Below are 13,119 nucleotides of genomic sequence, written 5' to 3' on the forward strand. Positions count from 1 at the left end.
TGTATATTTTTCTTTCCAATTTTGCTCAGTTATTTCGGAGCAAATTAAACTTGCCTAACTATCATTTGTGGGGTGTTTTTCTTTCTTTTGTCCATGTATTCCAGAAATATTAAAACTCAAAATGAAAATATTTTTGTAGTCACCATAATATCATTATCATTGCAACAAACTTTGAGTCACTGCGAAAAAATATCTAGAGAGCATTAATCAAGTAATTAACATCAATGGTGCAAGTTGTACAAATTAGAATTTATGTAGCCAAAGCGGCAAAAGCTACAAGCAAACCATAAATCTCAGATAAACAAGTAAAAGTTGCCGGTGCTGCTGAATTGTCACGAACAAGATGTAATTAGCAGTAGCTAATGATTTATGAGTCATTTTAGTGCCAATTACAGCAAGGAAGGCCAATAGCTGACAATAATATGGAGTAACCAAAACTTGTCAACTAATATGTCTACGAAAGCAATCGGCTTCTTCACTTAAGTTCTCATACTAACTCTTGCGAGCATGTGGAAGAAACAGCCAGAATACACTACATGAGATTTTCATCCTTGACAAACTATATCAAATATCAATGCAATAGCTGACCATTCGAGTAATCCCAATTTCAAAAAAGGAAAATGATTCCGGAACACACATAATATCTGGTACTAAAATTTTATCACCTTTTTGAAAAACTCCCAACAGCTATCCTTTTAGAGGAGTTCTGTCATCAGCATGCCTCGAACCAGGCTCCACCCTTGTTAATGATCACACAGTAGCATGCCGTATCATTTTACAACGTCTGCATGAAAAGTTTAACCCTTAACGACGTTCTCCAAAGCAGATTTTTGCTTTGATAATCTTGCTACCACCTCAACATTTACTACCATAATCATTTTTCGTCGACTTTTCGGAAGAAAATGATGGAAGCAAGTCCAAACATTCACGATATTTTTCATTCTCCGCCAGTAAGTCTACGAGTGTTCATCTGGCATCACATTTCTCTCATCCATTTTATGAAGTAGTTCGACCACCTTTGGAGCATCATTCTTTTTTTAAGAAACCATTCATAAGGGTGTTGAATGTGACAACATCTGGAGCACAACCATTTTCCTCCATACTTAACAACAAATCAGTTGCCTTTTCCATTCGCCCTTCTTTACAAAGGGGACGAATCAGAATGCTGTACGTTACAACATCTGGCGCTAGACCTTTATGATATAATTTGTGGAGCAACTCCCAAGCAACATCGAGTCTCCTTGATTTACAAAAATCCGTGAATAAGAGAATTGAAAATGTCAACAGAAAGTTCACGATTTTTGCTCTCTAAAGAGCGAAATAATTCCATTGCCTTCCAAACATGACCATTCTTGCAAAGCCCAACAATGACAATGTTATAATATGTCAATGTATTAGGTACAACATTACATTAGTTTCATCTCAGCAAATAATTTTTCAGCTTCTCCAACCCTCCCCATTTGAAAAAGGCCGGTTAACAAGGTGCTATAGGTATTCAAAATCATATCACGATAAAGATTCATGGCTTCCTCAACATTTGAATTCTTGCAATACCCACCTATCAAGACATTGTAGCTATAATAATTAGCCATACACCTTGGTTTGATTCATATACACATATTGTTATACTTACTAAAAGAGGAAAAAAGTCCATATATCTTTTTTTTTTTTTAGCCCTGACAATAATTGGCCAGTTTTTTTTTTTTTTTTTTACTTTTTTGCCTATAATTATTAGTAGCCAACTAATATTGGACTCTAAAAAAAAAAACAAAAACAAAGAAGTATAAGGGCAAGTGTACAAAAGGGTAGATGGGATAAGAACACTACTACTACAATTAAACTGTTTTATAAGAGAACTAATCAAGGATAAAGATGATAATAATATTAGATTTCTTTCTTTGAAAGGACAATTTTATATATGGATGAAAACAACTAGCCAATTAAAGTATAGTTTTCTTTCTTTTGAGTATAGATAGAGTTATAAACTCTTTATGATGTGGTATATATAATTCAATTGGTTGGATTAAATAGTTCTTGGTCCACATAATTTATTTTTAATATTTTCTATTTTCATACAACCAATAAATTTAGGCCACATGACCCACATCAGTTTATACAAAATAAACTTATACAAGAATTTGCAACTCTATCATCACTTTTTTTTAGGAGGTTATGTAATAGTATGTACATGAATAATGTGTCTTATTAATTAAATTTTTATTTTTGAGAATAAAAAAATTATACATATATAGAATTAAGATATAAAAATTTGCATATTCATTTGATACAATGAGAGATGTCATTATAAATAATATAAAAATTAATACTTATTATACAAAACGATGTTGTAATGACACACATCAATTATAAATAAAAAAAATTTGCTTCTTAATTTTGTAAGCGTAGTACTACAGCTAAGAATTGAACACTTATTAGTTAGCAATATGAGATTCGCAATATTAGCATTTTTTTTGTGCACTATTATTGTTGTTTAGAGAACTTATGAATGGACACAAATAACAAAACACTCCAAAATCATTTATTGAATTCTAAAATAATACTGCACATATGCACTAATATAAGTATCTTAAACATGAAAATTTAAGTAGTTATTTGATTATGAAATTGTATCGCGGAATTGATCAAGTACAAGTAGGGGGGCATTTCTCGCAGCAAATCAAGTCTCCTTCATAAATTTGATGGGAGAGACTTGATTTGTTACGAGGAATTTCCCTTATTTCCACCAAATTGCACTACTACAAAAATGCTAAATAATGACCCATATGTTATGACCGTTATTTTTAATAACCGTCATTAAAAATATTTAATGACGGTTCTTAGAAAAACCGTCATAATATCTAACATTTATAATGACGGTTCTATTATAGAACCGTCATTAAATATTATGTTAAAATATATTTTTATTTTTAATGACGGTTATTTATAAAAACGGTCATTAAAAGTTAGAAATTTATAATGACGGTTCTATAATAGAACCGTCATTAAATATTATGTTAAAATATATTTTTATTTTTAATGACGGTTATTTATAAAAACGGTCATTAAAAGTTAGAAATTTACAATGACGGTTTTGTTACATAACCGTCATTAAATATATAGTATTACTTTTAATGACGGTTATTTATAAAAACAGTCATTGTAAATTTTAAATTTTTAATGACAGCTCTGTTATATAACCGTCATTAAATGTCAATCTTAATTTTAATGACCGTTATTTATAAAAATAGTCATTAAAAATTCAAAATTTATCATGACGATTTTATTATATAACTGTCATTAAATATTCAACTATTACTTTTAATGACGGTTTTATTTAACAACCGTCATTAAAACATCTATTACTTTTAATGACGGTTTTTAGATAAAACCGTCATTAAAAGTCACAACTACAAAATTATATTTAGTCTGCAAACGGTGAGTTTTGAGAGTTTATGAACTCAAAATTTTCTCCGAGTGTTCACAAACTTATCACTCTCGACTCTTCGAACTCATCGAAATCGATCTCCAACAACCAGATACCGAAGGCCGAATTTATTGTCGTTCTTACGTTGTCGAAACCTATATCGCTAGTCCTATCCCTTGTCAACATCTTTTTCACTTGACCTAGTTGCTATTGTTGAAAACGATCAAAACCCTAGCCGCCATTATTTTGGAGTTTTCATTTGAATCGTATCCATTGTTGCTGTCGCACCAGAGTTTCACTTTCCGTAGCTTTTGTTGCTACCTTCAGTGAGAATAATGGCGTAGTTGCCTGAAAAGCCATAGCTCGGTTGCTGTTGCTTCTACACTTGGTAAATCTTCACAGATTTCTGGTAATATTTTTTGTTTTGTGGGTGCGTTTTGATTTGGGTATTCTAGTGCTTGTCAATTTGCAGGGGGTTTTGAATTATGAAATTTAAATTTTTGTCAATTTTGAGCCTTAATTGTTGAGGGTTTGTTCAATAAAAATCAAAATTATTAGTAACTACCAGTTCTTTTTTTTTTTTTCTTTTGATTTAAGGTATGCAAATTATTGTTTTCGACTTTGTTTCAATTGGGTACTCTTGCGTGATCTCTTTTCTCTTTTCCGTGGGGGGGGGGGGGGGGGGGGTTTAAATTTTGGATTTTCTTGTTTAGAGGTACGTGGGGAAATTGTTTAAATCTTTTCAAATGCGATTTCCCTCTTTCTTTTTCCTAAACTAGTTTCCTCACAATTTGTAATTTCCTTTATCTAATCATTTAATTTCTGTAGGCTTTTGTTGATTTGATCAGAGATGCGTAAAACGCGAGCTGCGGGTCCATTCGATGATACCTGACACAGTCTCTGCCTGAGTTGGGTATGGCTTTGTTAATTTGATTTGTTGTATTTAGGAGTTGGATTTAATTTTGTGGTGGTAGCATTCTGTTGAAAATTAATATGATGTCAACTACCCATTTTTTGGGTCTTGCATTTTTGTTGATTATATAGTCAATTTGGATGACTGTACTGGATCCTTGGTCTTTAATATTTTACAGTTTTCTTACATTTATTCTTACTTTGCTTCTATCAAGGAAATTGCTAGGTTTGTACACAAATCTAAGTAGATAATGTAGAAAAATTGTTTAAACATCTTAAATGTAATGGGATCAATGATTTAAATTGAGCATATGCGCTGTATTTGTAGCTAATAAAATTGTAGATGATTTATATATATAGTGAAAATGAACAATGGGTAAGATTCAAAGATGGAGGAGCGAATGGGAAAAATTGTTGAGGTTATCAAGTACAAGGATTTGGATGATTACTTGAGGTTGGTCAATATTACTTTGAAGTTTAATAAAAGGTTGAGTAGCAAAATATGTTCATGTTGATTATTATAATACTCAACTATTTTGCTTGTAGTAGGCTTCTTTGATTGGAAAAAAAAAAAGAAAAAAAAGTAGTGTGTTAACATTGTTCTCTACATGCTATAATGCAGGGCTGCCTATGAGGAATTTAATTTGCAGATACAATTAGACTAGTATTTTTTAGAGATACAAGCTAGGGGAGATGAGATAAAGATGGTATTCTATGGGGCTTTGAGTATCCTCTAGCTCTTTTATTTAAAGTGCTCTCTCAACTTATAAATCTTTGAATTTGAAAAAAAAAATAGATGTACAACATATAGATGATGTGTTGATAAATTATTATGCAGCCAAATAAAAATATATTGATTTGTCTTTTGGGAACATTATTTATTGTGAAAGCTGAAATGATTTCACTTCAATTTCACAAGTTTTGAATGATATTGAGTGGCCAGAGCAATTACCCATGGACTATTCTTCAAAACCTTAAAGTCTTAGTACAAATTTGTTTGATTATATTAAAGTTCAAGAAGAGTCCACCTGAAAAATCATTCTTGCCAATACATTATCCTCATTCTGTTCCGGATTGTAATCTCTAATAAAAAAGATAGCTCCGTGAGCAAAAGCTCCTGTCATGATGAATCACCCCTGTTCCTATAACCGTAAGCTGCCTTTATTGTTCTTCACCTCAAACAATATTATTCTTATTTTACTTTTGCTACTGGCTGTCATATTTTATTCTTGAGCTGCTAAATTGTTTTAATAGAAAAAATTATGAATTTGAACAGGTCGAGCCTGATTCTAGGAGGAGGGAAGATTTGGATGTTAGTGACCACTTTTTATTTTTTAACTTTATTGTAGATTTGACTTGATTTGAATTAATTTGATTTATGACTAAATGAATGCTTTTGGGCTTAATTTGCAGCTTGATTGATGGGAAATGTTCTCCCATTGAACCCAAGTCTCCTGCTATGATTAGGGCAGAAAAGGTTCAGTCCAATCTGGAGCTTCAGTTCCCTAGTTTTGCCAAATCTATGGTTTAGATCACATGTTGGTTGAAGACTTGCCAAATCTATGATTAGGGCAGAAAAGGTTCTCCCATTGTGCCAATCTTGTTGGTTGCTCGTAAATTCATTAGTAGATATTAAAGAGTTGCAAGAATTTTGATGTGAAAGCTAACTGGTATATATTGTTAAAGTTTAATTATTGTTAAAGCATTTTGTAGAGCTATCTTTTTGTATATGAAACATTTGTTAAAAGTTAATTGTAAAGAGCTTGAAAGGAAATTAGAATTAAAATAGGGGCTTGGAATGGTTTTAAAATTGTCATATTTATTTTTTTAAAAAATCAACAACAAAGATGACGGTTATTTGAAAAAAACTATCATTAAATGTAGTGTTCTCCAACAAAGATGACTGTTCTTTTTTAAAACCGTCATTAAATGTTATTTCAATATTTAATGACGGTTTTTAAAATAAACCGTCATTAAATATTAACTTTTAATGACGGTTTTGTTATAACAACCGTCATTAAAAGTTATATTTGATGACGGTTTTCTAAATAACCGTCATTAAATATCACTTTTTAATGACGGTTTAATACCAAAACCGTCATTAAAAACCAATAGAAATTGACCAATAATGACGGTTAAAAAAATTAACTGTCATTATAAATAGACTTTTTATGACGGTTTATGAACCGTCATAAAAAGTATGCTCCTTTTAATGTCACGGCCTAAGATGACGGTTTTAAAACCGTCATCTTATGTCTTTTAAAACCGTCATTATTGACTCATTTTGTAGTAGTGTTGCATGGACATTGACTCCCCCCCCCCAACAGCTTCTAATTAATTAAGAAGATAAAGTGAAAATCTTTGTTAAGAACTTTAAAAACAGAAAATTAATAGCGATTTGGCAGCATTAGATTTTTAAAATTACATTTTTATTTATAACAATTGGCCAATGCCTGAAACCTACCATTATAAATTTATAATGCCCATAAGTTTTTTCATATGTTAAAATGGCCTTTTTCGTTAGAATTTCAAATTAATGAACTGAGCTCATTACGAAAACTAGATCTTGTTTTCAAAAAATCATGTTTATATACGTCCTTTTATAAATATAACACAATAAAAAATTCATATATAATCATCAATATAGAGCTAGAAAATGAAGATACGTAACCGAGTTATAGAATATTCAAAAAGTTCAAGACTTAAAACTCTTTAAGTACTTCTTGAGGTTATTATACCTTTATGAGTAATAATAGAGTTATAAATTTTTGTACAAACCATAATGACATAACTAGATATTGGTTGAATCAAAATATTCAGAAATCTACATAAATTATTTTAACTAATGTAGTTGTTCCACATCAATTAGTTATCAATTGATTGAATCAAAATATTTAGAAACCCACAAAAATTATTTTAACTAATGTAGTTGTGCCACATCAATTAGTGCATACAAAAATTTGTGATTTATCACTATTCTTACATAAGATGTTAAATCTTATCATATATTTTTGTTTTTAAAGGAAAAGAATTGCCAAAATTGGATTCAACACTTTTGAAGAAATATATTTCAAATTCAATGCAACAAAGATAAATAGACTTGCATTCAATTTTCATGTTGTTGCCCCGTGTCTCTCTCTTTTGCATCTACTCTCTATATATTCTTCTTACTCATCTACTCATTTTCTTGCACCTTTTCTCTCTCATTTGTCTAATTCCCTCTTACCTATTCTCATTATCCACCTTCTAGCCGTTTGCAATCTAAATAAAAATTTCTTTGACGACCAAGCTTATATATTAAGAACCTTCATTGCTATCAAATAATTTCTTCATTTTTTATTTTTCATTAAAGAACTTCTTTTTTAAAATATTATAAATATAATATATTTAAATGTATATATAAAATAATATAGACTTGATAGATGAAATGAATGAGATACAGAGAGCGTCTTGTATACTTAAGTTAAGAACTTGTTACTAGGGGTGGGCAAAACCGAACCGGACCCCAAAACAATTCGGCTCGGTTTGGTTTTTTTTTATTTAAAAAACCGAATATAGAAATACCGAACTGAACCATTTGGTTCAGTTTGGTTCGATTTTCGGATCAAACTTTAAAAAACCCAAACCGAACCAATAATATCATTTGAGTCCCTCTCTTTTATAAAATTTTAGTATGACCCAATATTTAGATAATATTTGCATATAGAAATTATGTTATGGCCTAACATGTTTTGCAAACTTTTCAAAAGGGTCCTTGACCAAAAGTCAACAAGGCAAGATAACATTTTGATCCCTATGTTTTTGATAAGTTATATTATGATGCAAGAACTTATTTTATTTTATTTACGTTTTGAGCCAAAGGTTTTGATATTAAAAACAATGACAAGGATCCTGAAAATTATTCAGTTTAGTCCAAATTTTGCAATTTTTTTTCTTATACAAATTTGTAAAAACAATTTTGTTGTTGATTATAGATTGATTATAGTAGGCATTGAGTGAAAGTTAAGATAAACCGAAAAACCAATTTGTTAATTCGATTCGTTAAGTGAATCGTTATCGAAAAACCAAAACCAAACCAAAAAATCGAAACCGAACCGAACTGAACTATCGGTTCCTGTTCAGTTTTTATTTTTTTTAAAAACCGAACGGATTTTTTGAATTTAGGACTCGAACTGAACCGAAACTGAAAATTTATCCCGAAATTGAACCGAACTGATGCCCACCCCTACTTGTTATTGATAAGAATACCTCGACTTCTACGATAGGATTAACTGAATCAAATAGTAGCTGCTTGATAACTTTTTCAGCAACAATTTTTCATGTTCAAATTGTAAAGAAGGCACTTCCCCTTTGAGTATTTTGTTTGATCGTTAATCCAACATGATTGGATCCTTAATCCAAAACTGGGCTTATATATGAATAATTATGTGTTGCAGATGGTCATATAAGGTTAAACTCAATTAAAAGTGATCTATTAAGGTTTACGATAATATAAGCCTTATTGTATCTAATAGGGTGTGAGTTTTTAATGTGTAGATATTTAAGGATAATTTTTATTTTTATGATGGGATGAAATAGGAATACCTAAGAACATTCATGTTATATAACCCATCACCTATAACCCAGGAACATTCATGTTATATCACCAAGAATTAATAAGAAAATTATGCGGAAGCATACCTGAATCCATAATGCTTAATTGCCCTTTGGAGTTGTATGATTGGCCTTTTAGATCAACACGTTCTTCTACTAGAGAGTCCTTTAATTCTCTCTACTTCTCTCTCTGATGATTGGATGTCAGAGGAGAATAGAATGATACGTTTGACCTGAGGACCATAACCACTTATATAGACAACTTTTGGGACATTATCGGATCTTCGTTAACCCCAGTTGGTTTGCCATTCTGACTTGTGCCAATAACTGTTATACTAAAATTTGAATTGTGGTATCATTGTTTGAAGTTGTTGGTTTTCTTTTTAATTCCAGAGAGTTCCCTGACCGAAGTCGACTTGTTGTTTTTGCATAACAATTAGCTTTTTAATTCCAGAAGCTCACTGTTCGAAGTCGGCTTGCTGTTTTATGAATATCAATTTGCTGTTTTCAGATAAATTCCTACTTGGAATTTATCAGTTAGTCGTCTTCTCATAAACAGTTGACTGTTAATTTTCAAAAGCTGTTAATAACTTAACCATATGTTATCGATTTGCCGTTTTAAACTTAACGGTTATTTGTTTGTTTTCAAAACTTTAATCTTGTCCAAAACATTATACAACCTAAGAAATCTAACCAATTTAAAGACTTCATTATTTTTAATCTTGTTTGCTATCATCAAAATCAATATTATAGATATATTTATGTGAACAATCTCCTCTTTTTTTATGATGACAAACCTTACATACATTTATATTGCAAATAATTAAAAAAAACTATTAGCTCCCCCTAGATATAAGCTCCCCCTAGGTATTTTATAAGTTTTAAAAGTACCAAAATAACAAGTTCAATTGCAACTCTTAAAAAAATAAATAAATAACAAGTTCAGAGTTCAAATACATTCTTCTCCCTCTTCATCATTAAAAAGAAAATTCAGTGTTGAGGGGAAAGAGATGCAGTGAAAAGAGAAAAAATTTTACCCATGTTGTCCAAATTGAAATTTCGGTAGAACCTCGCTCTAGCAATAAGCATTATCTCAGGAAACACATTAACAACATTATACCTAAATAATCAAATCATAGAGAACAACAAATCAAAATCATCACCAAACCATCACACAAATCAACCATATAATCAAATATCAACCATCAAAGCATGAGTCACTCAATCAAAAATAGCCAACCACACACACACATATATCTCAAAATATATAACAAAAGCAAGGTGTCATAACAAAATAAACATAATGATGCATAAAAGATGTCTGTGTGAAATCTAAATACAGAAACTAAATATGGACTATTGCAGATGATATGATGAAGAAGATGGGGGAAAAACGCCACGAGCAGTGAAGATGCCCTACTTGCCATCCAGAAGTTGTTGATGTTGATCAAGGATATGCTCCTGATGAAGATAGAAGGCAGTGAACGGAGACTGAAGCTGCCGCTGCTTGGAAAATGTGCAAACTTCACCAAGCAACTGTTGCACAATGCCCTCAAAAAGTGGAGGCTCATCAGTATCCATGCCATGTCCCTTATGTTCCTCTGGCTCCTCAATTTATGCTGCTGCAGCTTGACCTGGCACATGAGGTCTAGCTCTTAGTTTAAAATCAGGCAATTGATCAGCGGGATAGACATCATTAAGAACTCGATCATCCCCTGAAGCTACAAGGGTGTTCTGGTTCTCAGATAAAGTTATCTTAGCCCACTCCCCGTTCTTCCTATAAAAGACTATCCTTATAATGGCCTCCCTTCTCAACTTCTTAGTCTCTATATAGATTGGCTCAATTAAAGGCACTCTAAAATGTCTCAAAGTCTTAGTAATGACACTGCCATATGGGAGTAACTTGTTCCTTACCCCAGGTGTACTCAACATACGTCTCATAACCACATGCCCAAGGTTAACTAGTTGATGTCGGAGGTACAATCTAACAACCAAACATCCAAACGAGTAACATCATCAACATGTCCTTTCTTAGGAGTAACTACGTGCTGAAGGATGCTATGACGTACTCAAACCTGTAGGGGTAAGAGTTAGGAACAGAAGAGAATGTGGCAATTATCATCAGAAAGGTTGTTACGCCTACAAATGTTCCTAACCGCATTAACATGGAGAAAATCGTTGAACATAAGTTCTTTTATGGAAGTACATATCTCTATACCCTCACTCTCAGTTCCTAAAATCAAATTCAAATGCCCCACATCGAACTCAATAGGCAACCCTCTAATATTGATAATTAGGGCAATTATCCACCGACCACCTGTTTTTTCATGCTTTTCCAAAAATACACATATCTTTCTTCTTTTGGCTGATTTCCACTTGAAGCTATATATTTTTTTTTTTGCGCGTGTCCACTTTCGTCTACATGCTATTATAACTTTGCTAACATCATGAGGGTAAATTTTTCATTTTACCTAAACATGAAAAATGAGTTCGTTTACGCACTAGTAATCTAAGACTAGGCTTCAGATCGGATTCGGATCCAATCCGAAAATCCAATTAAATTGCACAATTAAAAAATTAAAATATAAATACAAATAATATTTTCCGTTTAAGTTACATATATTTTATTTTATTTTTGAAAATAATTCAGTTTGTTTTGTAATCTTTTTTTTTTGTCATTTAGCTAAAGTCAAATAATCATTTTATGTTTTGGGGTAAAATTGTCATTTAAGTAATATTCTATTAATTTCTTTAATAGAGTTAAGACAACAGTGGACAACTGAAACACTTTGTAACTTTAAGTAGAAATTAGCCAAAAAAATATAAGATTTGTGTATTTTTTAAAAAGCCTGAAAAATCAAGTGGTCAGTAAATAATTACCTTTAATAATTATCTTGTCTAGCCTAGTTGCCAAAAATTCCATATTCAAGTAGAATACTCTAACTAGGTTAGAATATACCCTCTCCTCAATTCTCAAGGCCTCTTCCCGAGGTTCCAACAACTCTTTTATACTACTACCACACAAAACTAGCTCCTCAAGGTCATCCAAATCGACAAAGTAAAAATATGTTACCTTGTGTTTCATAAAGCAGGTTTGGAACGGTTTAATCATAGAATAATAGGCAAATGGTTCTTTCGAACTTTGAGACCTCCCTGGGAGGCGTTTGATTCCTCCTTGCCGCTTGTTATCATCTTGTTCCAGCCTTGAAAACTCTATCCTGGCCATAGATACACAAATGGGGGGTTTTGGGAAATTTGGTGTTTTGAGAGAAAATGAATTGATGAAAATGTAAATGAAAAGTATAACAAACAATATAGGTGCTCAATTTAAAAAAAATGGGTGAAATACTTGGTCAATTTTGAAGAGGTTCGGTTAATAATGGAGTTTCAAATTGGGAATTTTTTATTTTGGGTTTGAAATGATGTTTTGATTGGATAAAAATGTTCCTACAGTGATTAGAAATGATGGTATGGCTTTAAGTTGGCAAGAAAACACAAGGAAATAAAGGATTTTAGAGACGAAAAACACAGCCACCGTGGTCTAGAGAAGAAACGGTGAAGGGTTTGTTATAAATGAAGAAGAAAACCTAGAACTATTCTAGTATCACGTGATAACGGTGAACCATTTTCTATAAACGGTTAATCGATAATTTCTAGTAATCACTTAACACGTAATTGAATTGCCGTTTATACGAATTAGTTAACATTATAAAACAAAATGTTTCCTTTACTCAAACAATCATCTATTTATCCTAATCGGTTATCTGTTAACATAAACAACCTTTCTGTTTTTAATCAAGTAAACCGTTATCCTCAATCGGTTAATCGATAACTTGTAGTTTTCATTTCCCAAGTTTCTATTTTTAAACGGTAAACCATTTATTTACAAATGGCTATCCGCTTATGTTAACAGTAATCTCGCACATTTATTTTGATTTTTGGCTAATAATTGTTCCATTCCAAGGTTATTTCAATAACTCAAAACGTCTTAAAGGCCATTTTTAATGTGCGATTCATGAATGCATGTATAAGCATACAGATTTTCAAAATCAATCAATAAAAACAACCATACAAACACAACACATAACCTCAAAATAATATATAGACAAGTTAATGTGCAAATTTCACTATCCCAAGTTCATGTCGAATTATGATAAATTAATCCTCATTAAGGAGTTTTGCAAAGATAT

The 13,119-nt window shown here is 31.5% G+C and overlaps 1 long non-coding RNA gene across 2 annotated transcripts; it reads left to right on the plus strand.

The window, feature by feature from the left end:
• The first annotated feature begins 3,416 nt into the window (after window positions 1-3,416).
• Window positions 3,417-6,122, plus strand: LOC102618229 (uncharacterized). Of its 2 annotated transcripts, none has more exons than XR_372928.4 (3): window positions 3,417-3,833; window positions 4,253-4,337; window positions 5,750-6,122. It is a non-coding gene; the product is annotated as an uncharacterized LOC102618229 (long non-coding RNA). The 2 variants fall into 2 exon arrangements; XR_001506932.3 differs by having other exon boundaries at window positions 3,419-3,812.
• Window positions 6,123-13,119: the final 6,997 nt, after the last annotated feature.

Source organism: Citrus sinensis, chromosome 7, assembly GCF_022201045.2.
Source record: "Citrus sinensis cultivar Valencia sweet orange chromosome 7, DVS_A1.0, whole genome shotgun sequence".
Classification (NCBI taxonomy): Eukaryota; Viridiplantae; Streptophyta; class Magnoliopsida; order Sapindales; family Rutaceae; genus Citrus; species Citrus sinensis.